We start from the raw sequence: 23,849 nt of genomic DNA, 5'->3' as shown, positions 1-23,849 counted from the left end.
CCAGATCCTGCTGTTGGTTATTGACCGGAGAGTCGTCTCGGTCATGTCTGCGTGTCTCCCGAACCCGTAGGGTCTACACACTTAAGGTTCGGTGACGCTAGGGTTGTAGAGATATTAGTATGCGGTAACCCGAAAGTTGTTTGGAGTCCCGGATGAGATCCCGGATGTCACGAGGAGTTCCAGAATGGTCCAGAGGTGAAGATTTATATATAGGAAGTCCAGTTTCGGTCATTAGGAAAGTTTCGGGGGTAATCGGTATTGTACCGGGACCACCGGAAGGGTCCCGGGGGTCCACCGGGTGGGGCCACCTATCCCGGAGGTCCCCATGGGCTGAAGTGGGAGGGGAACCAGCCCCTGGTGGGCTGGTGCGCCCCCCATGGGCCTCCCCCTGCGCCTAGGGTTGGAAACCCTAGGGGTGGGGGGCGCCCCACCTGACTTGGGGAGCAAGTCCCCCCTTGGCCGGTGCCCCCCTTGGAGATGGGATCTCCTAGGGCCGGCGCCCCCCTAGGGGCCCTATATATAGTGGGGGGAGGTAGGGAAGCCGGACCCAAGTCCCTGGCGCCTCCCTTTCCCCTCGTAACACCTCTCCCTCTCGTTGGAGCTTGGCGAAGCCCTGCCGAGATCACCGCTGCTTCCACCACCACGCCATCGTGCTGCTGGATCTCCATCAACCTCTCCTTCCCTTTGCTGTATCAAGAAGGAGGAGACGTCTTCCCCAACCGTACGTGTGTTGAATGCGGAGGTGCCGTCCGTTCGGCACTAGGATCTTTAGTGATTTGGATCACGACGAGTACGACTCCCTCAACCCCGTTCTCTTGAACACTTCCGCTCGCGATCTACAAGGGTATGTAGATGCACTCCTCTCCCTCGTTGCTAGATGACTCCATAGATTGATCTTGGTGATGCGTAGAAATTTTTAAAATTCTGCTACGTTCCCCAACAGTGGCATCATGAGCTAGGTCTATGCGTAGTTTCTATGCACGAGTAGAACACAAGTTGTTGTGGGCGTCGATTTTGTCAATTTACTTGCCATTACTAGTCTTATCTTGATTCGGCGGCATCGTGGGATGAAGCGGCCCGGACCGACCTTACACGTACGCTTACGTGAGACTGGTTCCACCGACTGACATGCACTAGTTGCATAAGGTGGCTAGCGGGTGTCTGTATCTCCCACTTTAGTCGGATCGGATTCGATGAAAAGGGTCCTTATGAAGGGTAAATAGAAATTGGCATATCACGTTGTGGTTTTGGCGTAGGTAAGAAACGTTCTTGCTAGAAACCTTTAGCAGCCACGTAAAAAAACTTGCAACAACAATTAGAGGACGTCTAACTTGTTTTTGCAGCATATGCCTTGTGATGTGATATGGCCAAAAGGATGTGATGAATGATATATGTGATGTATGAGATTGATCATGCTCTTGTAATAGGAATCACGACTTGCATGTCGATGAGTATGACAACCGGCAAGAGCCATAGGAGTTGTCTTAATTTATTTATGACCTGCGTGTCAACATAAACATCATGTAATTACTTTACTTTATTGCTAAATCGTTAGTGTCATGGAATTGTCACGGCAGATGTCCTCTTGCAAGGACTTAATCGTTGAGCCATCGCAACTAGGAAGCTTAAAGGGGTTAATCGGGACAAAGGACACGTGAGGTTTATACTAGTTCAGCCCCTTGCGGTGAAGGAAGGCCTATGTCTAGTTGGGTTGGTATTGCTTGAGGTTTCGATGACCAGGGAGTGAGATACGCTATGTCCGGTTCTCGATTGGTTGTTTCTTGCCCTAAGCCGCCGGCGGGTCGTTCCCTTATATACACGGGTTGACGCCCTGCGGCCTACAGAGTCCCGGCCGGCTCATAAATAGTGTCCGGCTCGGTGACTAGTTACCTCTACCTTATGTTACGAGTCATGCCATTACGGCGGTTTGTCTCTATGGGCCTTAAGGTCTATGAACCGCCATCCTCACGCTGGGTCTTGGGCTTCCTTTACGATGAGTCTTCTTTGCATAACCCGGCCCCTCCTGGCCGACTTACTCAAATAGTTATATCCCCAACATTAGGCCCCAGATTGATTTGGACCGGTTCATGTCAATCTTAAAATACCTTAAGAATCAGTCCTTCTATCTTCTGTCCGTGAAAAAGGTCATAACCCATTGTGACGTCATCTTATGGATCCGGGTTAACCCACCGTGACATCATCTTTTAATTAAATCCTTATCTTATTTCATCATATCTTCAACGGATCTTTGCCTTAACTGACCATCCCAAAAATCGAGGCGTCGGGGTCGTTGTAAAATGATATTCCGTCTCCTCGTTTCTCGCGTCGTCTTGGTCGGCCCCTCCTTATAAATAGATGCGACCTAGGTCTTTTTCATTTCCTTCAGTCGTCTTCTTCCTCGCACCTCCTTCTCTACTGCTCAAGCTCCGCCGCCGCCACCGTCGACCCCCTCGTCTTCACTGACTCAGGCCGCTGCATCACCCTGATTCTGACCAGAAAACGACGACGACCCTCTACAGTTCTTCCACATCTGTGAGTTCCTCTTTTCCCCCTTCTCAGATCTGTATTGAAACTGTTTTGAGTTCGTCGTCATTCATCACCGCCCGATGCAAACCTCCATTAGTTCTCACCTCCAATGCCTTGTTTAGATTATAAAAACAACTTTAGAACTGCTGCGGAAAATGTTTGTGCTTATCCTATATGAGAACAGATCTCATTTCCCTTGTTTTGGAAGCCCTCCGCGAGTATATGTACTTCTCTGTACTATTTTAGGTCTAGAAATATTTTCCTTTCCAGAGCATCGTTTGATCCAAAATAATGATTGCAACTTGTGAAACCTATTTGTTCCACACTTAGCCAAAAAATTACGTCTGTTGACTCTGTTTCAGCCATAATAGTTCATGTGACCGATTTAAGATAATAACGGCTGTCAGCACCGCTTGCTTCTGACGACTTAAGAAAACCTTAATCATCTTTAATACCTGCAGCTGTTATACATTATCACGTAGTTACCTGTATGTCATTAGGCCCCTTCTTAAGCCGCCATCTTAAATAACCCAATAATGTTTTATTCTCCGGGTTATAATAAACCAAAAAAATTTCCTTTATCTATTTGTAGGCTTCAATTTACCCAATGGCACCCAAAGCTGTTAAACCTCCGGTTACCTGCAACTGGGTCCCATCCATTGTTACAGAGAGCAAACTGTCCGAGTTTGTAAAGTCAGGCCATCTGCCCAAGAAGGATGTCATGTCTTATCGTGCTCCTGAACCGTTTGAAGAGAAACCTCAACCCAAGGAAGGGGAGGTGATCATTTTTACCGATCACATGAGCCGGGGATTTGCTCCTCCCGGTTCAAAATTCTTTAGAGACGTTCTGCACTTCTTTGACTTAAGACCTCAAGACATCGGGCCCAATTCCATGTCAAATATCTGCAACTTCCAAGTTTTCTGTGAGGTCTGCCTCGGAGAAGAACCCAGCCTACTTTTGTTCAGGGAATTGTTCTATTTAAACCGGCAGAATGAGCGGGCCAACGGGCCCAGCTTGGAGCTTGGTGGCATATCGATTCAAAGGTGGAGAGACTGCCTGTTTCCTTATGCTGAATTACCGAGTCATCCAAAGGACTGGAACCAGACATGATTCTACTGCCAAGATACTTCTCTGGCTGGTGAAAACCCGCTACCCGGCTTCCGTGCATTGCGCCTTGAACCTACTCACCCGCTGCCGGATAAGTTGACTGCTATTGAACGTCTGCCACTCACCCCCAAGATCAAGAAGATTAAAGCTCTTTTAGGGAACGGCTTAGATGGCATTGACCTGGTCCGAGTCTGGGTTGCTTGGAGAATAATTCTGTTAAGCCGCCGCCCCGGCTTAATGTGTAATTATTCATGCGAGAAAGATGACCCTCAGCGTCATATTCCCGACGACTTACCAGATGACGTAGTGGAAGCTACAACTCAGTCTTTGTTGAAAGAGGGCACAGTGAATAGTAACGCTTTCGGCTTACTACCTTTTTGCCAGAAGAACCCGGCCCCTGCAGTAAGTTTCCAGACGTCGGGTTATTTTTTACCATGTTATACTGTATTCTTACGCATAACCCTTTATAACCTTTTACAGGCAAATGATAACTTCTGGAAAATCCAATATGATCATGAGGCGGCCAAGACAGCCAGGGCGGCCAAGAGGGCCGAAAGGAAAACCGCCAAGCCCACCACTTCAAGGAAAAGGAAGCCAAGCGCTTCTGAGTTGTTTCAGCTTGATGATACTGATGATAATGAGGAAGAGGTAACTTTTTAATTTCCCTTTCTCCTTTATCACTACTTTACTGATATTAACCTTCTTTCAGGGAGACACGGGCAATAGCCAACCCATCGATGAAGAGGTAATTATAATCTCCTCCGACTCCGAACTTCGGCCGCGTCAGAAAATTCGAAGAGTAACCCGGAAAGTAAGATTTTCACACCCTTTGGCTTACCAAGATCCTGCCTTTCTTTTGAAGCAACATCAATTTGAAAACCGGAGGCAGACCCGGACCAGCAAGGATGCAGAGCTATCCTCCGGCTTGCCTGACACAACCCGGAAGCGTCGGACTGAGGTTATCTCCAATTTATACCCTTTTTTACCTTTGGCGGGTCTAATCCGTCAACCTCTCAATTCCTCTGACTCCAATTACCAGGATACCTCTCCTTCATCCGGCAAGTCCATGCAATCAAACATGCCGGCTTTTAAGACTGCCCCTGGGTAATATCAATTTATTCACCTTATGTTTATCTTTCTTCATGTTTCTTGTCGGGTGGTAGGTGCTACATATGCCAACGAGTGGCTTATCATTGTGGGAGCCAGTAAGACATCGCCGGTGCCTGGAAACATGATGAGGCGAAGACATGCACACCGGCGAATCTTACCCAGCTTCGGGGCTCTCCGTGGAGATAACACCCCTACTGCTGCTCTGCGGGGTCTCCGCATGGTCACTAGATGAACAGGTAGCTACACGGTGCTCCTTGAGCTGTTGGCGAGAGGAGGAAGAAGGGCACAACTTGCTCTCTTCTCCTCCCTATGTGGTGTCTGAGACTAGCAGGGACTGATCTCCCTTTGCATGGATGCCCCGGGGGTTTATATAGGCCTACCCCCTGGGGGTACAATGGTAATCCGGCTGGGCGCGGGGCCCAGCCGTCTGTGTCTATGCTATCCGGCTTCTGCGCCGGCTGCTGGGGCCCGCCGGCTAGTGGGTCCCATCAGCTGCCGGCTCCTTGGTCGACAGGTAGGCCCCACTGTCAGGGCCTTGTCGGCGGCTGGTTACTGTGGCTCAATCTTGGTGGCGAGGGCTTCACCAAAGTGGGCGTGGCTACAGTGCCGCTACCCGGTGGGCGATCACTGTAGCCCCACCGCGTCTTGTCTCCTTAATGGGGCGTCTTCTTCGAGGGAGGTGGCAAGCCGGCCGTGGGGAGCCGGCTCTATCTTGGGCCGACTGGGGGAGGTCTGGCCGCCTTCGGGTGTCTATCTGCCCGAAGGGACCCACCGCCTGTGTGTCGTACTGGTAGCCCGTCGTGGATGACATCAGGGTCAACGTGACAATAGTGCTGCGCCAGACGGGTCATGGCCACCCGTACAGCGCACTGTGCCAGGCGTGCTCCGGGATTCAGAGGTGGCAGGCTTCACTGTAGCCACACCCCGTCACATCGCCGTTATGTGGATGCAGACTTCGAGGGTACGATCTTGACCGCTTTATGGGAGCCGGCTTCTTGGAGTTGGCCTTCTCGCGGCCGGCCCTCCCGCGGCTTCTCTTCATGAGGGCTGAAGTCGGGCCGCCTTTCGATAGCCGGCCTGGAGACAGCCGACAAGGGGAAGGCGGCCCTGCTTCTTGGATTCTTGAGGGCCGAATCGGCTCGTAATTTTTTCAGAAGGGCCAGGGGAGCCGGCTAGGCTACCCATGGTTATTTACTCCGACAGTAGTCCCCGAAGTTGATCGAGCTTCGAGGCTGACAAATGGACGAGAAGCTAGGTCAGCTTCCTATCCCGAGGGGCCGGCTTTGCTCGTGCGCGCTGTCTTCAGAAAAGCTCCATTTCTCATAGGCGGGAACGCGGGCCACGTGGCGAGGAAATCCTGCCAACGTACGCGTGCGACGGGACGCCGCCGCTGTCCCGGGCCCGCCACTCGCAGGCCTCGGTCCGAGCGTGGATCTTCTGCGGCCCACATGGACCGCTCGCCTTCCCGCGGCGGTTTTATTCTGCCATCAAGGCACAATAATCGCGGGACGTGGGGGAGTGGGCGCAGTTGATCCCCACATTCCCCCACGTCGCGCCTCTCGGCCCCGCCGCGCGGTCTATAAGTGGGAGGAGGAGGGGGAGCGGCAGAGGCTCGCGCGCTCTCCCTCACTCCGCCCCTTGTCGCCCTCCTTCTTCTTCTCTTTGCCGCAGCAACTCTTTGTCGTGCCGTTCCGCCGTCGCTTCGTCTTGCTCCCCGCCGCGTCGCTCCCTTGGCGATGTCGAGCTTGTGGGATGGCTCCAACGTCCACGAGGACCACGTCGAGTTCCTCCGCCGGACGCGGCATCTGCCCGGCGAGAACCTTGTGCGGGTTCGTCAAGCGCCGGCGAGGGAGATTTCGCCGGCACCGGAGGAGGGCGAGCGGGTGATCTTCCGCTCGCACTGCTTGCGCGGCTTCAGCCTCCCGGCGAGCAGATTCCTTCGAGCCTTCCTCGAGTTCTACCACCTCCAGCCGCATCACCTCACGCCCAACGCGGTGATGCTGCTGTCGGCCTTCGTCACCCTGTGCGAGGGCTTTCTTGGAGTTCTCCCCACGCTCGAGCTCTGGGGGGAGTTCTTCCAAAGCAAGCTCGGCACCGTCGTCGCGGGCGTGCCCGCCCCCTGCGGAGCCTTCATTGCCATGAGGCGGGCGAGCGAGAACAATCCGTTCCCGTCTATTCCGCTGATCCAGTCGGTGAAGCTTTGGCAGAAGTCTTATTTCTGTGTGAAGAACGTCGCCCAGCAAGGCGACTACGTCAACCTGTCGGATTACGTAGCCGGCCCGCCGGCTGGGAGGCAGCGTTCGTGGAGCTACCGGGCCAGGTCGCTGTCTCAGGCCGGGAACACATCCGTCTCCCGGCTTCGGGTGATGATCCAGTCGGAGGGCCTGACCGGAGCCGACTTGGTGGCCGCCTTCGTGGAGCGTCGGGTTCTTCCGCTCCAAGGCCGGCCTCACATGATCTGCCAAATGAGCGGCCGCTTCGACCCGTGCCGGCTGAGCACCAGGGAGATGCCTCACGCAGAGGTGTCTTACATGGTGAATTATATCTCCAACTGCAAGCTCGTCGAGGATTGGCGATACGGCAAGGAGCCGTATTCCCGCGCCAACCCTCCGCCTGCCGTAAGTTCTTTCTTCTTTTCTTCCTTTTTGTAGCCGGCCTCATGATAGCCGACTCTTGATCAGCTCGTTTGCCTTTTGCAGAACCCTCTTCTCTCGCCGACAGCCGGGGCCGTGGGGGTAGAGCGCCAGCTCCTCCCCGACCACACGGTGGACGACGCCGACGATCCGGACCTGGGAGCGGCCGCCATGGAAGACGCCATCGTGGGGGAAGGCGACGAGGCCGAAGGCGCGGGACTCGAGGCCAGCTTCGAGGACTGGCCGGATGACGACGAGGTCGAAGTCGCCCCGCACCGCCAGCCGGCGCCCGATCATCAAGGCGCGGGCTCGTCTGTCGTGCCGGCTGCCCGTGGCGGCATGCAGAAGCGCCGGGCTGCGTCGACCATCTTCGGCAACCGGCCGAAAAAATCCAAGGCCTCCACGGCGGCGACCAAGCGGGGTGAGGTGGCCGCGAAGGCGGCCCGCTTCCGCAAGGCGGTGAAGCAGCCGCAGGCGATCTCTGCGTAAGTCGTCGAATGTCTTGCGTATATATTTTTTGTCTTCTTCGTCTGAAACTCTTCTAAACCTTTATTTTCTTGCCGGATAGGGCGCCGCTTTCTCTCGAGCAAGGTCCTGGCGGCTCCGTAGTCGGGCCGACTGGAGGGTCCTCAAGCTCCCGCCGCGTGGATCCCCGCGCCGACCTTAAGGAGGCCACGGAGCGGAACGTGCGGGAGGCACGGGAGGAGCGGGAGGCGGCGGAGCGAAGGACCGCCCAGGCAACGAAGGAGCAGGCCGACGCGGCGGCCAAGGCCCGGGCGAAGGCGGCAGCCGCGGAGACGGAGGCGGAGGCTTCGCACAACCGGCCTCCGCTGCTTGTTGTTCCCCTCCATGCCATGGCCCCCAATGTTCCCGTGCCCCCATCGGAGGAGGTCGACTAAGGCCCGCCGGTGATGAAGAGGCGGGAGGATCCCGTGATCTTCATGGAGGGGGCATCGCAGACGGCACCGACTAGAGCGGGCCAAAGCGGCCAATCAGCTGCAGCGCCAGAGCAGCCGTCCAGGGGCGAGCCGGAGGTAGGGGCCGGCCTCGAGGTGCAGCCGGCATTGCGCCGGCGCGCAGGGGGTGGCGCCTCCGTGCCGGAACCACACCGAGCAGCGGGTGCCAGCCAGACGGTGGAGGCCCTGGAGACGGCCAGCGTCAGCACGTCCGAGTGGACTCCCAGCGGGGGGACAGGCGAGCTGAACGTGGCGGCCCAGGAGGTCCGGAACCGGCTTCAAGCTCAGGCCGCCTTGCTGCAGCGATACACTCAAGAGTTTCTCTCGACGCGGGCCGTCATCCGGGTGAGTTTTCTGTCCTTGGTTATTTTGCTCTTTCGATTTCTTTCGTGGGGGCGCGTCAGCACACCCACTGGGTGTAGTCCCCGAGTTCCAAGCCGGCTGCTGTGCAGGCGGTTTGGAACTTACTAGGTCCTGACAACTTAACTTATCCTTGCCTCCTGTATAATCTTCCAGGAGTATCATAACCTTCGCGCAGCCGCCTTCAACTCCCAGGCTCAGGAGCTGGGCCGGAGAACTGAGGACCTGACCAGCAGCCGGAGTGCGTGTTTGTCTCGTTCATCTCCTGTGGGGGCGCGTCAGCGCACCCACTGGGTCTAGCCCCCAAGATTCGGGCCGACTGCTGAGCAGCCGGATCGGATCTTCCTTGACGACTTCCCTTTATTATTTTTTCCTTTGTCTTCATGCTTGCAGGAGCCAATGCCGACTTGAGGGGGCAGCTCAGCGAGGCGCAGGCCGCCCTTCGCGCCAAGGAAACTAAGTACGACGCCTTAGTCCTGGAGTGCGACCGCCTGGCCAAGAAGTTGGCTGACCAGGAGGAGAGCCACAAGGCGGCCCTGAAGAAGGCGCAGGATAACGAAGCCGCCCTGAAGGCCGAGTTCGAGACCGAAGCGGCGGGCTGGGCTGAGACTAGGCAAGCGCTGAATGAAGGCTTCGGCCGTATTGAGGATTTATCGACGGTAAGCCGCCTTCCTCGCTCCTTGCATGCCCCTTGCCATCTGATTTGTGTTCTGACTTGTGCTGCTTTTTATTCTTTGTGCAGACTACTTTCCCGGCTACTCCGTCTTTGCTACCCAAACCATCGAGGCCCATCGCGAAGCGCGCCGTCAGGCGGGGGCCGACATCGCGCCGGACGCAAGTCGGACGCTTGAGGAGCAACTCTTGGCGGTCCAAGCGCGGTTGCAGCCGGCTCATCGTATGCTCCGCCGCCTCCAGCGCGCCGGGGCGCAGGTGTTGGCCGCCCTCCGGCCAAGTGAGACGATTCCCCGCACCCTGAGTCGGACTGCCGACTGGCTGGAAGTTGCGGTTGGCCGCTTCGAGGCTTGGAAAGCATCAGCGGCCCGGCTTGGAGCTGGGCGGGCGTTGGAGTTCGTCTGAGCTTGGTATCCGGGGCTGAACTGGGACCAGCTGCGCACCTGGTGGCTGGAGGCCGACGAAGAGCTGGAGGAGGTGTGGCCGGCTATCGCCCAGCACGCTTCGACGATCGCCGAGTGTACTGACATCAGTGTCTTCGCTCCTGAAATTAATGATGACGACGCTGCCCAGTCGGAGGAGTGGTTCGGGCTAGAACCGGTAGCGGGTGAAGACTCGGCAGAGGAGATCGCCTCCAGCGATGAAGGCGAAGATGACGAAGGAGAGGAAGGCGAAGACGTTGAGCCGGCCGGTGAAGCGGCCAGCCAGCCTTAGCCTGATCGTGCCTCCAGCAACGAGGCGGGTGCTAGCGCATCCTCTGCGGGAGGCGGTGATCATGCCGAGGTTCGCCAGCCGGCCACTCCTCTAGCCGGCACTGCCGTCTCCACCGACCTGCCCGACTCGCCAGTCGCTCCCTTGGCTTAGTCTGCCGTCTTTCTTTTTCCCTGCTTGTTTCCTTTTGAACAACTTTATCAAACTTGCGCAGTTCCACCCACTGGGGTGTATTCAAACTATGTCGAATGCTGGCCTTTTGAAGGTCTTTTATGTAAATATTATTGCGTGCTTGGTTTCCATTCATGTATGCTTTTTATCCTTAGGCTGTTTCCTTTGCCGTCTTCCCCTTTTGGGAAGGCAAGTACTCGAGCTTTCTTAGATTGGAGCGAGGTGAATGGAAGCCGGCTGGCCGGCTACTCCGGTAGCCGGTTGGTGGTGGGAGAAAAACCGGCTTTTGTTATATTAGTCCGTTAGTCCCTAGCCGTTTTTCGTGTGGGCACCCGTTCCTGCCCTTAACTCTTGCCAGCCGGACAGCCGGTTCTTCGAACTGCGACTTTTGGCAAGAGAAAGCTTGGGAGCCGACACACTACTTGTCTGACTGCGGGTAGGACTTCTAATATAACTCCAGGCGGCTAGTCCCCAGGCCGACTAGTCGAACCCGGTGCCGGACGGAAAAAAGTGAATGCAATGACAAGGCCATAAGCATGATACTTTTCATTTCATAGACAAAAGATGGCAGTCCTCGAGCTCTCCTCGGGGGGCCTATTGTCTCAAACTTAGTACAAAAGTTAGCGTGATACATACTGCATTTCAACTGTAAAACCTTCGGAGGAGGTTGGCGTTCCATGGTCGTTCTGACTCCTTGCCGGAGTCGTCTCTCTTTCTTGCCTTTGGCTTCTGCGCGTCGATCAGGTAGTAGGAGTCGTTGCCTAAGGCTCTGCTGATGACGAAGGGGCCCTCCCAAGGGGCCGAGAGCTTGTGCTGGCCGGCTGTTCGCTGGATCAGCCGGAGCACAAGATCGCCCTCTTGGAAGGATCTTGGCTTGACCTTCCGGTTGTGGTAACGGCGCAGGCCCTGCTGATAGATGGCGGACCGGCTGAGGGCTAACAGCCGACCTTCTTCCAGCAGGTCGATGCCGTCTTCTCGTGCTTCCTTGGCCTCGGCTTCCGTGTACATGGTTACCCGAGGCGAGTCAAACTCGGTGTCAGTTGGGATGACCGCCTCGGCACCATATACGAGGAAGAAAGGAGTGAAGCCGGTTGACTTGTTTGGTGTAGTGCGCAGACTTCAGAGGACAGCCGTCAGCTCATCGAGCCAACAGCCGGCTAAACGCTCCAGTGGTACGATCAGTCGGGGCTTGATGCCGGAAAGGATGAGGCCGTTGGCTTGCTCGACCTGGCCGTTTGACTGCGGGTGGGTGACGGACGCTAGGTCCACCCGGATGCCTTGCGTCGCGCAGAAACGTGCCAAGGCTCCCTTGGCGAAATTCGTGCCATTGTCGGTGATGATGCTGTGTGGCATGCCGTACCAAGTTGTTATATCTGTGATGAATGTCACGGCAGTCGGCCCATTCAGCTTCTTGATCGGCTTTGCCTCAATCCATTTGGTGAATTTGTCCACGGCGACAAGCAGATGTGTCATGCCGCCGCACGCCGTCTTGAATGGGCCCACCATGTCCAGTCCCCAAACATCGAAGGGCCAAGTGAGGGGAATGGTCTTGAGTGCTGAAGCCGTCATGTGTTGCTTGGAGCTGAAGAGTTGGCACCCTTTGCAATGTTTAACTAACTCCTTGGCGTCATCCAAAGCAGTCGGCCAAAAGAAACCATGGCGGAATGCTTTGGTGACGAGTGATCTTGAGGCCGCATGGTGGCCGCATTCTCCTTGGTGGATGTCTCTGAGGATTGCAATGCCCTTCTCTTGCTCGACGCATCGCTGGAGGACTCCAGTGACACTGCGCTTGACGAGTTCTCTATTGATGATTGTGTATGCTCCGGCTCGGCGTTGGACTTGTCTTGCCTCTACTTCGTCAGCCGGCAGATCTTGGTTTATTAGGAAGTTGAGGATGGATTGAGCCCATGATGGAGCTGCGACTTCTTCTATTGCCAAAACGGCTACTGCAACCAGGGCGGGCGGGCTGGGGGTGAAATGCTGGAGTCGGCCGCCGCCTGTTGTGTTGGTGTAGTCTCCGGGCCGACTACCGCAGTCCCTGAGCCGGGTAAGGCAGTCCCCGGGTCGGGCGTAACTACGGAAGTCCCCGAGCCGCCTGCTGATACCCCCTGGCCGACTATCAAAGTCCCCAGGTCACCTGCTTGGTTCTTTGAGCCGGCTGCGTCGGGGTCAGGCGGCACGAAGATGGAATCGGACTCTGGAGAGGCTTGATAGACGGCTTGAGGAGGCGTTGTAGAGAGACATCGGTTGGTATTGCTTGCCGAGTGGAGCCTATTCGAGCCAGGGCATCAGCTGGCTCGTTGTCGGCTCGTGGTACGTGGAGGAACTCGCATCCTTCAAAATACCCACTGATCTGCTGAACGAGGAAGCGATAGCTTGCCATATTTGCGTCCTTGGCATCCCAGTCGCCGGATGATTGCTGGACCACCAAGTCCGAGTTGCCATAACATAGGATCCGGCGAATGCCGAGTTCTTTGGCAAGCCGGAGCCCGTGTATGAGCGCCTCGTACTCGGCCACGTTGTTGGAGGCGGCAAAGTGAATTTGCAGCGTGTATCTGAGCTTGTCGCCTTTGGGAGAGGTGAGGATGACGCTGGCTCCCAAGCCGGTGCGCATCTTGGACCCATCGAAGTGTATGCGCCAATGAGTGGAGTCGGGAGCCGGCGGTAGGTACTGGGTCTCGGCCCAGTCGACGAGGAAGTCGGCCAATGCTTGGGACTTGATGGCGGTGCGAGGCTGGTAGAAGATCGTATAGGGGGACAGCTCGATGGCCCATTTCGCCACCCGGCCGGATGCATCCCGGCTGCCTATGATCTCGGCCAGCGGGGTGGTGCATACAACCGTGATGGGATGCTCTTGGAAGTAGGGCTTCAACTTCTTGGTGGCGAAGTACACGCCGTAGCACATCTTCTGGTAGTGCGGGTAGTTTTGCTTCGAGGTAGACAGCACCTCGCTCAAATAGTACACCGGCCTCTAGACCGGCTGGGCTCGGCATTCTTCTGGGCGTTGGACTACGATGACGGTGCTGACCACCCGGCTGGTTACGGCAATTTAGAGGAGCATGGGCTCTTTCTCAGTCGGCACCGCCAGGACAGGTGGCGTGGCCAGCATCTTCTTCAGCTTGTGAAAAGCTTGATCGGCTTGGTCATTCCACTCAAAGTGGTTGGTCTTCTTCATGAGGCGGTAGAGAGGAAGAGCTTTCTCTCCGAGCCGGCTGATGAAGCGGTTCAGGGAGGCCAAGCATCCGGTAAACTTCTGGACGTCTCAAAGTTTGGTGGGAATCGCCATTCTCTCAATGGCCTTGATCTTTACTGGGTTGCATTCGATGCCGCGTTCAGAGACCAGGAAGCCTAGGAGCTGGCCGGCTGGCACTCCGAACACGCATTTCTCGGGGTTAAGCTTGATTTGGAACCGGCGTAGGTTCTCAAATGTTTCCTTGAGGTCTTCCAGCAAGGTGCCGCGCTTCTCTGTCTTCACTACAATGTCGTCTACGTAGACGTGGGCATTTCTGCCGAGTTGCTTGAGGAGGCACTTCTGCATGCAACGCTAAAAAGTGGCACTGACATTTCTCAGGCCGAATGTCATAGTCAGGTAGCAGAAGGCTCCGAATGGCGTGATGAAGGCGGTCTTCAGGCGGTCTGCCGGATTTAACTTTATCTGGTGATACCCTGAGTAAGCATCCAAGAAACTCAACAGCTCGCATCCGGCCTTGGAGTCTATCACTTGGTCAATCCTTGGCAGGGCAAAGGGATCTTTGGGGAAGGCCTTGTTGAGGCTCGTGTAGTCTATACACATGCGCCACTTGTTGTTTTTCTTTAGCACGAGGACCGGGTTGGTGAGCCACTCTGGAAAGAAAACTTCCTTAATGAAGCCGGCTGCCAGAAGCCGGGCTATCTCCTCTCCCACAATCCTGCGTTTCTCCTTCGACAGTCGGCGGAGGGGTTGTTTGACTGGCTTTGCGTCTTCTCGGACGTGTAGTTTGTGCTCGGCGAATTCCTTCGGGACGCCCGGCATGTCCTTGGGGGACCATGCAAAGATGTCCCGATTCTCACAGAGGAAATCGGCGAGCTCGCCTTCCTATTTGCTGTTTAGGTTTGCCCCGATGACGGCAAACCTCTCTGGGCGCTCGGGGTCAAGAGGTATCTTCTTTGTCTCCTTGGCCGGCTGGAAAGATCCTTGAGCATCATGCTCCTTGGGATCGGGGGACAAGGCCGACTGCTTGCCGGCCATGGCCACGACTCGGTCCAACATCTTCTTTTCTTCGGCAATCACAAGGGACTCGGCCAGCCGACTGCTGGCTGCTGCGCACTCAAAGGACTTCTTATAATCGCTGGCTATGGTGATGACGCCTTTGGTGCTCGGTATCTTCATCTTGAGGTATGCATAGTGGGGAACTGCCATGAACTTGGCCAAGGCAGGTCGGCCAAGCAATACATGGTAAGGGCTCTCCAGGTCCACCACTTCAAACCAGATCGCTTCCCGGCGGAAATGCTCCTTGTCCCCAAAAAGTACATCAATCTTGATCTTGCCAATGGGGGCGCAGGACAGGCCGGGTACGATGCCATGGAACACACTCCGAGTAGGCATGAGTTGCTTCGTCTTGTCATTCAGCTTCTCCATGGTGTCACGGTACAGGATGTTGATGCTGCTCCCGCCGTCTATCAGCACGCGAGAGAATCGGGCTGCGCGTCTATCCGTTGCAAGGGTGGCATCCAAAACCAACGCATAAGAGCCGGGAGACGGCATCACCTCTGGGTGGCCGGTCCGGCTCCAGCTGATAGGTTTTTCTGACCAGTGCATGTGCTCGGCGGGGTTGGCAGCAACCATGCTGACTTCTTGGTGCTCTCGGCGTTTGCTGCGCCGGTCTTCGGGCTGACTTGTAAAGATGATATAGGCGGCATGCTCGTCGGGGAACTCATAGCGCACGGCTCCGACTGTGGGACGAGCGGCCGGCGGCTGCGGAGCCAGAGGCGGTGGACTGGCAGGCGGAGGCGGCGCGAGCCCTTCGCCTTTAGAGATTCGGGTGAGCCAGTGGCACTTCCGGGTCGTGTGGTTGGACGGCTTCGCGCCGCTGTGGAACTTGCACGGGGCGTCGAGAGTCTGCTCGTAGGAGAAGGCCGGCTGCCAAGCCGGCTTGCCGCCCCTCTACTTCTTGGGTGCGGGCCGCGCTTCGGGTTGCTCGTCTTCGACTGTGGCCACCTACCGACTGGTGGAGGGCGGCACCGGGCCCTTGCGCTTGTGGTCGTTCTGGTGTGGGCGTCGGCCGGAGTCCCCAGCCGGCATCTTGGGCGCCGGGTTGAGTACCTTTCAGGACGCGTCTACCCGGAGTTCGGTCTTCATCAAGGAGTCGGCGGTGGCGTACTTGTCCACTATGATCAGAAGCTCGTCGAGGGTAGTTGGCTCGTCGTAGAGGAGCTTGTGCTTGAGGAGGGTGCCTTCTCGGCACCCGGCAGTGAAGTATTCTATGGCTTGCACCTCGTGCACCCCTTCGCAAGAGTTGCGGAGCTCGGCCCAACGCGTGAGGTAGTCGCGAGTGGACTCGGCGGGGCCTTGTACGCACAAGGAGAGCTGTCTGGGCTTGGGAGCCCGCTTGTAGGTGCTGGTGAAGTTGCGGACGAAGGCTTCTGTGAAGTCTAGCCAGCTGTTGATGCTGTATGGCTTGAGGCTGTTGAGCCAGGTCCGCGCCGTGCCCTGCAGCATGAGGGGCACGTACTTCAAGGCAACGCGCCTGTTGCCGTTGGCTATGCTAACCGTCGTGGAGTAGTCCATCAACCAATCTTCCGGCTTCACGGAGCCGTTGTACTTGCGCATGTCTCTTGGGAGCGAGAACCCTTTGGGAAAAGGCTCGTCGCGGATGCGGGGGCCGAAGCAAGGTGGGCCGACATCGTCTTCTTCTTCTAGCGCCAGGGATCGCGCCAGGCGGTCGATCCGATGGCGGGCGTCGTTCTCGCCGACTCCTTCGCGGCGACCTAGCCGGCCGCTGAGAGTCGGATGCGCAACATGCGGCGGGGTGGGATATCTCTCTCCACGGGGCCGGGGTGGAGGCAGGTTTCCCCGCCACTCCACGGACCGGGGGTGGCCTTCTGCGTCTCGCTCGATGGAGATTCGGGTTCGGCTTCGGCTAGCAGCCGGTTCTTTCTCGCGCCGCGCGCGGGTTTTACCCGTAGTCGGCGTCCGGGACATCGCGCCATGATCTCGGCGTGGGGGAGGGTTTTCCGCGCAGGCGTCGGCTTCGTGCCGCTGTGCGGCTGCATCGATCAGCTGCTGGATGCGTCGGGTCATGTGGGGGAGCACTTTGGCCCCCAGTCCAACTAACTCGTCTACGGCCGCCTGGGCGGCGCGCAGGTTCTCGAGTGGAGTAGCGTAGACTAGGCGGTCGACTCCTAGCATATCGGCGACAACAGCGCCGCGCTGTCTGACAACGCCGGCCCGGCTAGGCCTGCCTGGGGGCGGCGTGCCAAAGGCGGCGCGGTCGGCCTCGCGTCGGTGGGCCTTAGCGAGGCGTCTCATGGAAACCAACTTACGGCCCTCTGCGAGGAGGGCGAGGCGGCGAGCTTCCAGTGCTTCAGCATCGGCATCGGCCGGGAGGGGGATGGACAAGTCGTGGACCGCCGCGTGCGGGGCGTCGTGGGTGCTCTTGTCAGAAGCGCCGCCGTGGCCGATGACCATCACCTCGGTGGTGACAGCGTCGCAGCCATCGGCCCGGGGAAGCGGGTCGTTGTAGATCGCGACGTTGGTGGGGAACGTGTCGAGCGAGGCCGTGTCGGAGTCGACAGGCATCGGATCGGTGGAGCCAACCGACTCCAAGTCCACGGCAGGCTCGCCGGAGACGTGGAGCTGGCCGAGGAGGTTGACGAGGTGGTCGGTGCCCGCGTCGGGGGCGAGCTCGTCAGAGATGAGAGTCTTGTCAAGGATATTGGCGAGGCTGCTTGCCGCACAGATGTTGGTGATTCCTTGTAGCACGTCGTGGCAAGCGCCATCAGGCGTGCCGGGCTGGCTACGCTCGCGGGGGAGGAAGAGGGTTCCCGTCCAGAACAAGTCTCCGGACGACGGTGCACCTAGCCCCACGGTGGGCGCCAAATGTCGGGTGGTAGGTGCGACATATGCCAACGAGTGGCTTATCATTGTGGGAGCCAGTAAGACGTCGCCGGTGCCTGGAAACGGGATGAGGCGAAGACATGCACGTCGGCAAATCTTACCCAGCTTCGGGGCTCTCCGTGGAGATAACACCCCTACTGCTGCTCTGCGGGGTCTCCGCATGGTCACTAGATGAACAGGTAGCTACACGGTGCTCCTTGAGCTATTGGCGAGAGGAGGAAGAAGGGCACGGCTTGCTCTCTTCTCCTCCCTATGTGGTGTCTGAGACTAGCAGGGACTTATCTCCCTTTGCATGGATGCCCCAGGGGGTTTATATAGGCCTACCCCCTGGGGGTACAATGGTAATCCGGCTGGGCGCGGGGCCCAGCCGTCTGTGTCTACGCTCTCCGGCTTCTGCGCCAGCTGCTGGGGCCCGCCGGCTAGTGGGTCCCGCCGGCTGCCGGCTCCTTGGTCGACAGGCAGGCCCCACTGGCAGGGCCTTGTCGGCGGCTGGTTACTGTGGCTCAATCTTGGTAGCGAGGGCTTCGCCGAAGTGGGCGTGGCTACAGTGCCGCTGCCCGGTGGGCGATCACTGTAGCCCCACCGCGTCTTGTCTCCTTAATGGGGCGTCTTCTCGAGGGAGGTGGCAAGCCGGCTGTGGGGAGCCGGCTCTATCTTGGGCCGACTGGGGGGAGGTCTGGCCACCTTCGGGTGTCTCTCTGCCCAAAGGGATCCGCCGTCCGTGGGCCGTACTGGTAGCCTGTCGTGGATGACATCAGGGTCAACGTGGCAACAGTGCTGTGCCGGACGGGTCATGGCCACCCGTATAGCGCACTGTGCCAGGCGTGCTCCGGGATTCGGGGGTGGCAGGCTTCATTGTAGCCACGCCCCGTCACATCGCCGTTATGTGGATGCAGACTTCGAGGATACGATCTTGACCGCTTTATGGGAGTCGGCTTCTTGGAGTCGGCCTTCTCGCGGCCGGCTTCTCGGAGCCGGCCCTCCCGCGGCTTCTCTTCATGAGGGCTGAAGTCGGGCCGCCTTTCGATAGCCGGCCTGGAGACAGCCGGCAAGGGGAAGGCGGCCCTGCGTCTTGGATTCTTGAGGGCCAAATCGGCTCGTAATTTTTTCAGAAGGGCTAGCGGGAGCCGGCTAGGCTACCCATGGTTATTTACTCCAACATTTCTTTACTTATTTCTCTGCTTTGCCCACAGCGTGCAGGTTAAGCCCAGGAAGAAAACCAAGAAAGATAAACCGGCCCAAACCCCTGTGGTGACTGAACCGGAACATGGTATAGCTGCTCCCGACTCTTCCACACATCAACCGCCGCCTGAGCCGGCTCAAGACATTGCAGCACCAACTTCTGACCCGCCTGCTGAAGATATTCTTGATGGTTCTGTTAACCCGGAGGCACCTAGCCCAGTCAAAACAGCTGACCCAGAAGTGGAATTTCTCAAGGCTCAATTTGTTGAGCCGGCCAGGCCCACCGTCCTTTCCAAATGCTCGGCTAAAGAGGAGTTGCTAGAACACCGTAAGGCCAAGATGGATATCACCGACTATACTCATTTGAGTATTGGAGAGATCGTTTCGGGCTATATCAACTAGGTGCAAAGCAGCCGTGACCTGGAAATTGACATGGTGAAGCAAATATAGCAAAAATCTGAGGTATGACTTATGCTTCCTTACTTTCAATCATACTTACTGTACCAGCCCCCAAGTCTATTGCTTATGAATAAATATGCTGTAGACTTAGAAAAATTGTTAGAGCTGCTTGCCTGGCTTAAAGAAAAATATTTAAACCAGATGTAACACAGTACCTTTAACTTGCGATACACATTAGCCCCCAAGTGCCAAGTATCTTTGCTTGCAAAGTATTTGGGACTTAATATCCAGGACCGGCTTAATAATTTAGAAAGCTTCGGTATACATTAGCCCCCAAGTGTCAATTATCTTTGCTTGCAAAGTGCTTGGGACTTAATATTATTTACCGTAATCTTGACTACTATCTGGTGCAATGCAGGCCATCAAAAGTCAATTTGAATCAGAGATTGTTGACCTGAAGAACCGCGTGGTAGCCCAGGAGATTGAAACTCAAAAGGCTAACTCCAAATTTGAATTCAGCATCTCTGAACAAGAGAAGCTGAAGAAAAATTTTGAGTCGGAGAAGAAAATTTGGACTGACAAAAAGGCTGGACTAGTGACCTGGGCCGAGACAGCAGAGGTGTTGCTGGCAAATGCAACAGCCGGACTGACCGGCTTACAATGCCAGATATATCGAATGGTCTCAACGATCTTTGGTAAGTTATCTTAAGCAAGCATTAAATATTGTAAATATTCCTTCAATTGTTACCTGAGGTTTACCTTATACTTACCAATACAGGCCCCAGGAGCACAAACCTCAAGCAGAATATGCCGATCAAATTGAAAGCGGTGTATACTCTAGTAGAGCAACTGTACATCGGGTCACAACGTGCCTTGGCCGTTGTAGCCTTATCAAATGATGTGCCCTACCTCTTGCAAGATGTGTTACAACGGCTTGATGTACTACCTCAGCGGATTCAAGAGTTGAGACAGGCCCAAGCAAGAGCCGGAGCAATAGCCGCTTTGAGTCGGGCCAAAGCCTGGTTACCAGAGCTAGACCCGGCCAACATCGCTCTTGGGTATCCAAGTCTAAAGGAGGATGACACTCCATTTGATGAAAAGGATTTCACCACCTGCGTGAGGGATATACGCCCTGTGGCCACTCAAATTGGAAACGGCACTGACCTCACCAAGTGTCAGACGGGTTATGACAAGGAGAATCGGAGAATCCCCACGCCGCATTATGACGATGTCAGCTTGATCCCTCCAATCCGTAAGCACACCTTTGCCCCTAAAGTCGACCCAGCCGGTTTAATAGATGATGAAGCTGAGTTTGAGGCCTTGAGTGGCATTAACTGGGCCTCATCATCCTTCCAGGACAAAGCAGCCGGCAGAGACGCGGAGAAGGATAACCCGGAAGCTTCAAGTCAACCCCAAGAGTAGATTGCCAGGCGCCACCTGCTTATGTCGTTGTAGAAAAACAATGCCGCATCATTCAGACTCGGGGAGTCTTGTAACAGAGTAGAAAATACTTTGAGTTTTGCTATGCCTTTGCGCATGCTTATGGCCCTTAATACTTGCATAAGCCGCCATCACTATGCACTTTGTAGTTTATATGAATCTATTATGTCCTTTGCAGAAATGTCGTGCATTGCCCTGTCATGCTTACAGCTGCTTTTCCGGCTTATATAAGCCAACCCATGAGGGTAAGTTTAACTCCTGAAAATTGGCACATAAAAGTTCACCTGGTACTTAACAACCTGATGTAACCAGTATTAATCCTGGAGGATTGCAATGTATTCCATTGTATTTTCAAGAGGGTCACAAGATATCCAATGTTGATACTTGTAAAAAATGATGAACAAAATTCAAGGGTTTCTGATTCGAATACGATCAGTGAACCATTCCAAAGGGGTTGAGCTAAGATTCAGATACGATCTGTTAGCCCCCAGTGGCTGTGGCGATGCCGATCAAGTGGGTATCGACAGCTATGTTCTCTTTGGTTCGAATACGACCTATGTTTGAACAGGAAGCCCCTAAGTGACCATAAGAGTTGTTTAATGACGCTGATTCAAATATGATCCACGTCCGACCCAAAGGGGTTAAGCTATGAATCAAATATGATCAAGAAGCCCCCAAGTGGGTTTGGCAGTATGCCGATCAAGTGGGTATTGACAACTATGTTCTCTTTGGTTCGAATACAACCTATGTTTGAACAGGAAGCCCCCAAGTGATCACGGCTAGATTCAGATATGATCATAAGCCGGACCAAAGGAAAGCCGGATTCAGATATGATCTGCTTTTCCTTGGTTATCTCCACCACCTGACAAAGAAAACACATAAACCTTTTTGGGAGTGGAAAAAAGGACAGAGGTCCTGCTTTATTGCTTTATGTATTATACATAGTATAAGTATATACGCATTAGAGCCGATGGCTCAAGTATAATAAGGCCGAAGATGAGCGATATTCCACGGCCGACGGGTCTCCTCCTCCGACTTACGTGAGTCTTTGTGCTCCCGAACGTCGATAAGGTAGTATGATCCATTGTTCAGATTCTTGCTGACCACAAAGGGTCCTTCCCAAGGAGGGGATAGCTTGTGCATGTCAGATTGATCCTGGATGAGTCGGAGCACTAAGTCGCCTTCCTGAAAGGTTCTGGACCTAACCCGGCGGCTGTGGTAGCGGCGCAGGTCTTGCTGGTAAATCGCTGAGCGGGCTATTGCCAAGTCTCGCTCTTCATCCAACAGGTCAAGTGCATCTTGCTGAGATTTTTCATTGTCTTCCTCAACATAAGCCGCCACACGGGGTGAGTCATGATGGATGTCACTTGGTAGGACCGTCTCTGCTCCATACACCATAAAGAAAGGTGTGTAACCCGTAGATCTGTTAGGTTTAGTATTGATGCTCCAAAGTACAGAAGGTAACTCCTCCACCCAACAACCCAGCGTCCGCTGCAAGGGGACCAAGAGCCGGGGCTTGATACCCCTCAAGATTTCTTGATTAGCTCGTTCTGCTTGACCATTGGATTGAGGGTGAGCCACAGCTGAAATGTCAAGCCGGATATGCTCTCGTTGACAAAACTCTTCCATTGCTCCTTTGGAGAGGTTAGTGCCATTATCAGTTATAATGCTGTGTGGAAAACCAAAGCGAAAAATCACCTTTTTCATAAACTGGACCGCCGTGGCTGCATCATACTTACTGACTGGCTCCGCCTCCACCCACTTTGTGAACTTGTCAACCGCCACCAAGAGGTGCGTCTTTTTATCCTTAGACCTTTTTAAAGGCCCGACCATATCAAGTCCCCAGACTGCAAATGGCCAAGTAATTGGAATCATCCTCAATTCTTAAGCCGGCACATGGGCTCGTCGTGAGAATTTCTGACATCCGTCACATTTACTGACTAGGTCTTCTGCATCAGCATGAGCCGTCAGCCAATAAAACCCATGATGGAAAGCTTTTGGCCACAAGAGATTTTGAGCTGGCGTGATGACCACAATCACCTTCATGAATCTCACGAAGGATCTCCTGACCCTCTGTAGGTGACACGCAACATTGAAATGCTCCAGTGACGCTGCCGTGATGTAACTCGCCATTGACAATTGTCATGGACTTGGACCGCCGGGCGATATGTCTTGCCAAGGTCTCATCTTCAGGCAACTCTCCCCGGGTCATGTAAGCCAAATAAGGCACTGTCCAATCCGGGATAACGTGGAGAGCCGCCACCAGCTGTGCCTCCGGGTCTGGTACTGCCAGATCTTCCTCTGTAGGTAACTTAATAGAAGGATTATGCAGAACATCAAGAAAGGTGTTAGGCGGCACAGGCTTACGCTGAGACCCCAGCCAGCTTAAGGCATCAGCCGCCTCATTCTTCCTTTGATCAATGTGTTCCACCACATAACCCTTGAAATGTCCAGCCACAACATCGACTTCACGACGGTAAGCCGCCATAAGAGGATCTTTAGAGCCCCACTTGCGTGACACCTGTTGAGCCACAAGGTCTGAGTCTCCCAAGCATCTTACCCGGCTCAAGTTCATCTCCTTGGCCATCCGGAGACCATGGAGTAGGGCCTCGTACTCAGCTACATTGTTAGTACAAGGAAACATAAGCCGGAGCACATAACAAAATTTGTCACCTCAAGGGGAAGTTAACACGACTCCAGCCCCCGAGCCTTCCAACTGTCTGGACCCATCAAAGTGAATAGTCCAATAAGTGTTATCGAGCTTCTCCTCAGGTTCCTGTAGCTCTGTCCAGTCATTGATGAAATCCACCAAAGCTTGAGACTTAATGGCAGTGCATGGTACGTACTTCAGACCATGAGGCCTGAGCTCGATGGCCCACTTCGCGACTCGTCTTGTAGCCTCTCTGTTCTGAATAATGTCCCCCAAGGGGGCAGAACTTACCACAGTGATAGGGTGACCTTGGAAGTATTGCTTCAGCTTCCGGCTTGCCACGAACACCCCGTAAACAAGTTTCTGCCAATGAGGATATCTTTGTTTTGACTCGATGAGTACTTCACTGACATAACAAAACCGGCCGTTGAACCGGATGTTCCTTACCAGCCTCCGTGCGCTCTACCACAATTGCCACACTGACGGCTCATGAATTAGCAGCCACATATAACAGCAAAGGCTCTTTGTCAATGGTAGCTGCAAGAACTGGCGGCTCAGATAACTGCTTCTTCAAATCCTCAAAAGCAGCATTACTCCAGACAAAGGTGTCTGCCTTCTTCATCAGTTGGTACAGCGGTAGGGCCTTCTCACCTAACCGGCTTATGAACCGGCTTAAAGCGGCAACACGACCCGCCAGTCGTTGAATATCATTGATACATGCCGGTTTAGCCAAAGAAGTGATTGCCTTAATCTTCTCCGGATTAGCCTCGATGCCCCTGTTTGAGACCAAGAATCCCAAAAGCTTGCCTGCAGGCACACCAAATACACACTTCTC

Source organism: Triticum dicoccoides, chromosome 5A, assembly GCF_002162155.2.
Source record: "Triticum dicoccoides isolate Atlit2015 ecotype Zavitan chromosome 5A, WEW_v2.0, whole genome shotgun sequence".
Taxonomy (NCBI): domain Eukaryota; kingdom Viridiplantae; phylum Streptophyta; class Magnoliopsida; order Poales; family Poaceae; genus Triticum; species Triticum dicoccoides.
This window is presented reverse-complemented; position numbering follows the sequence as displayed.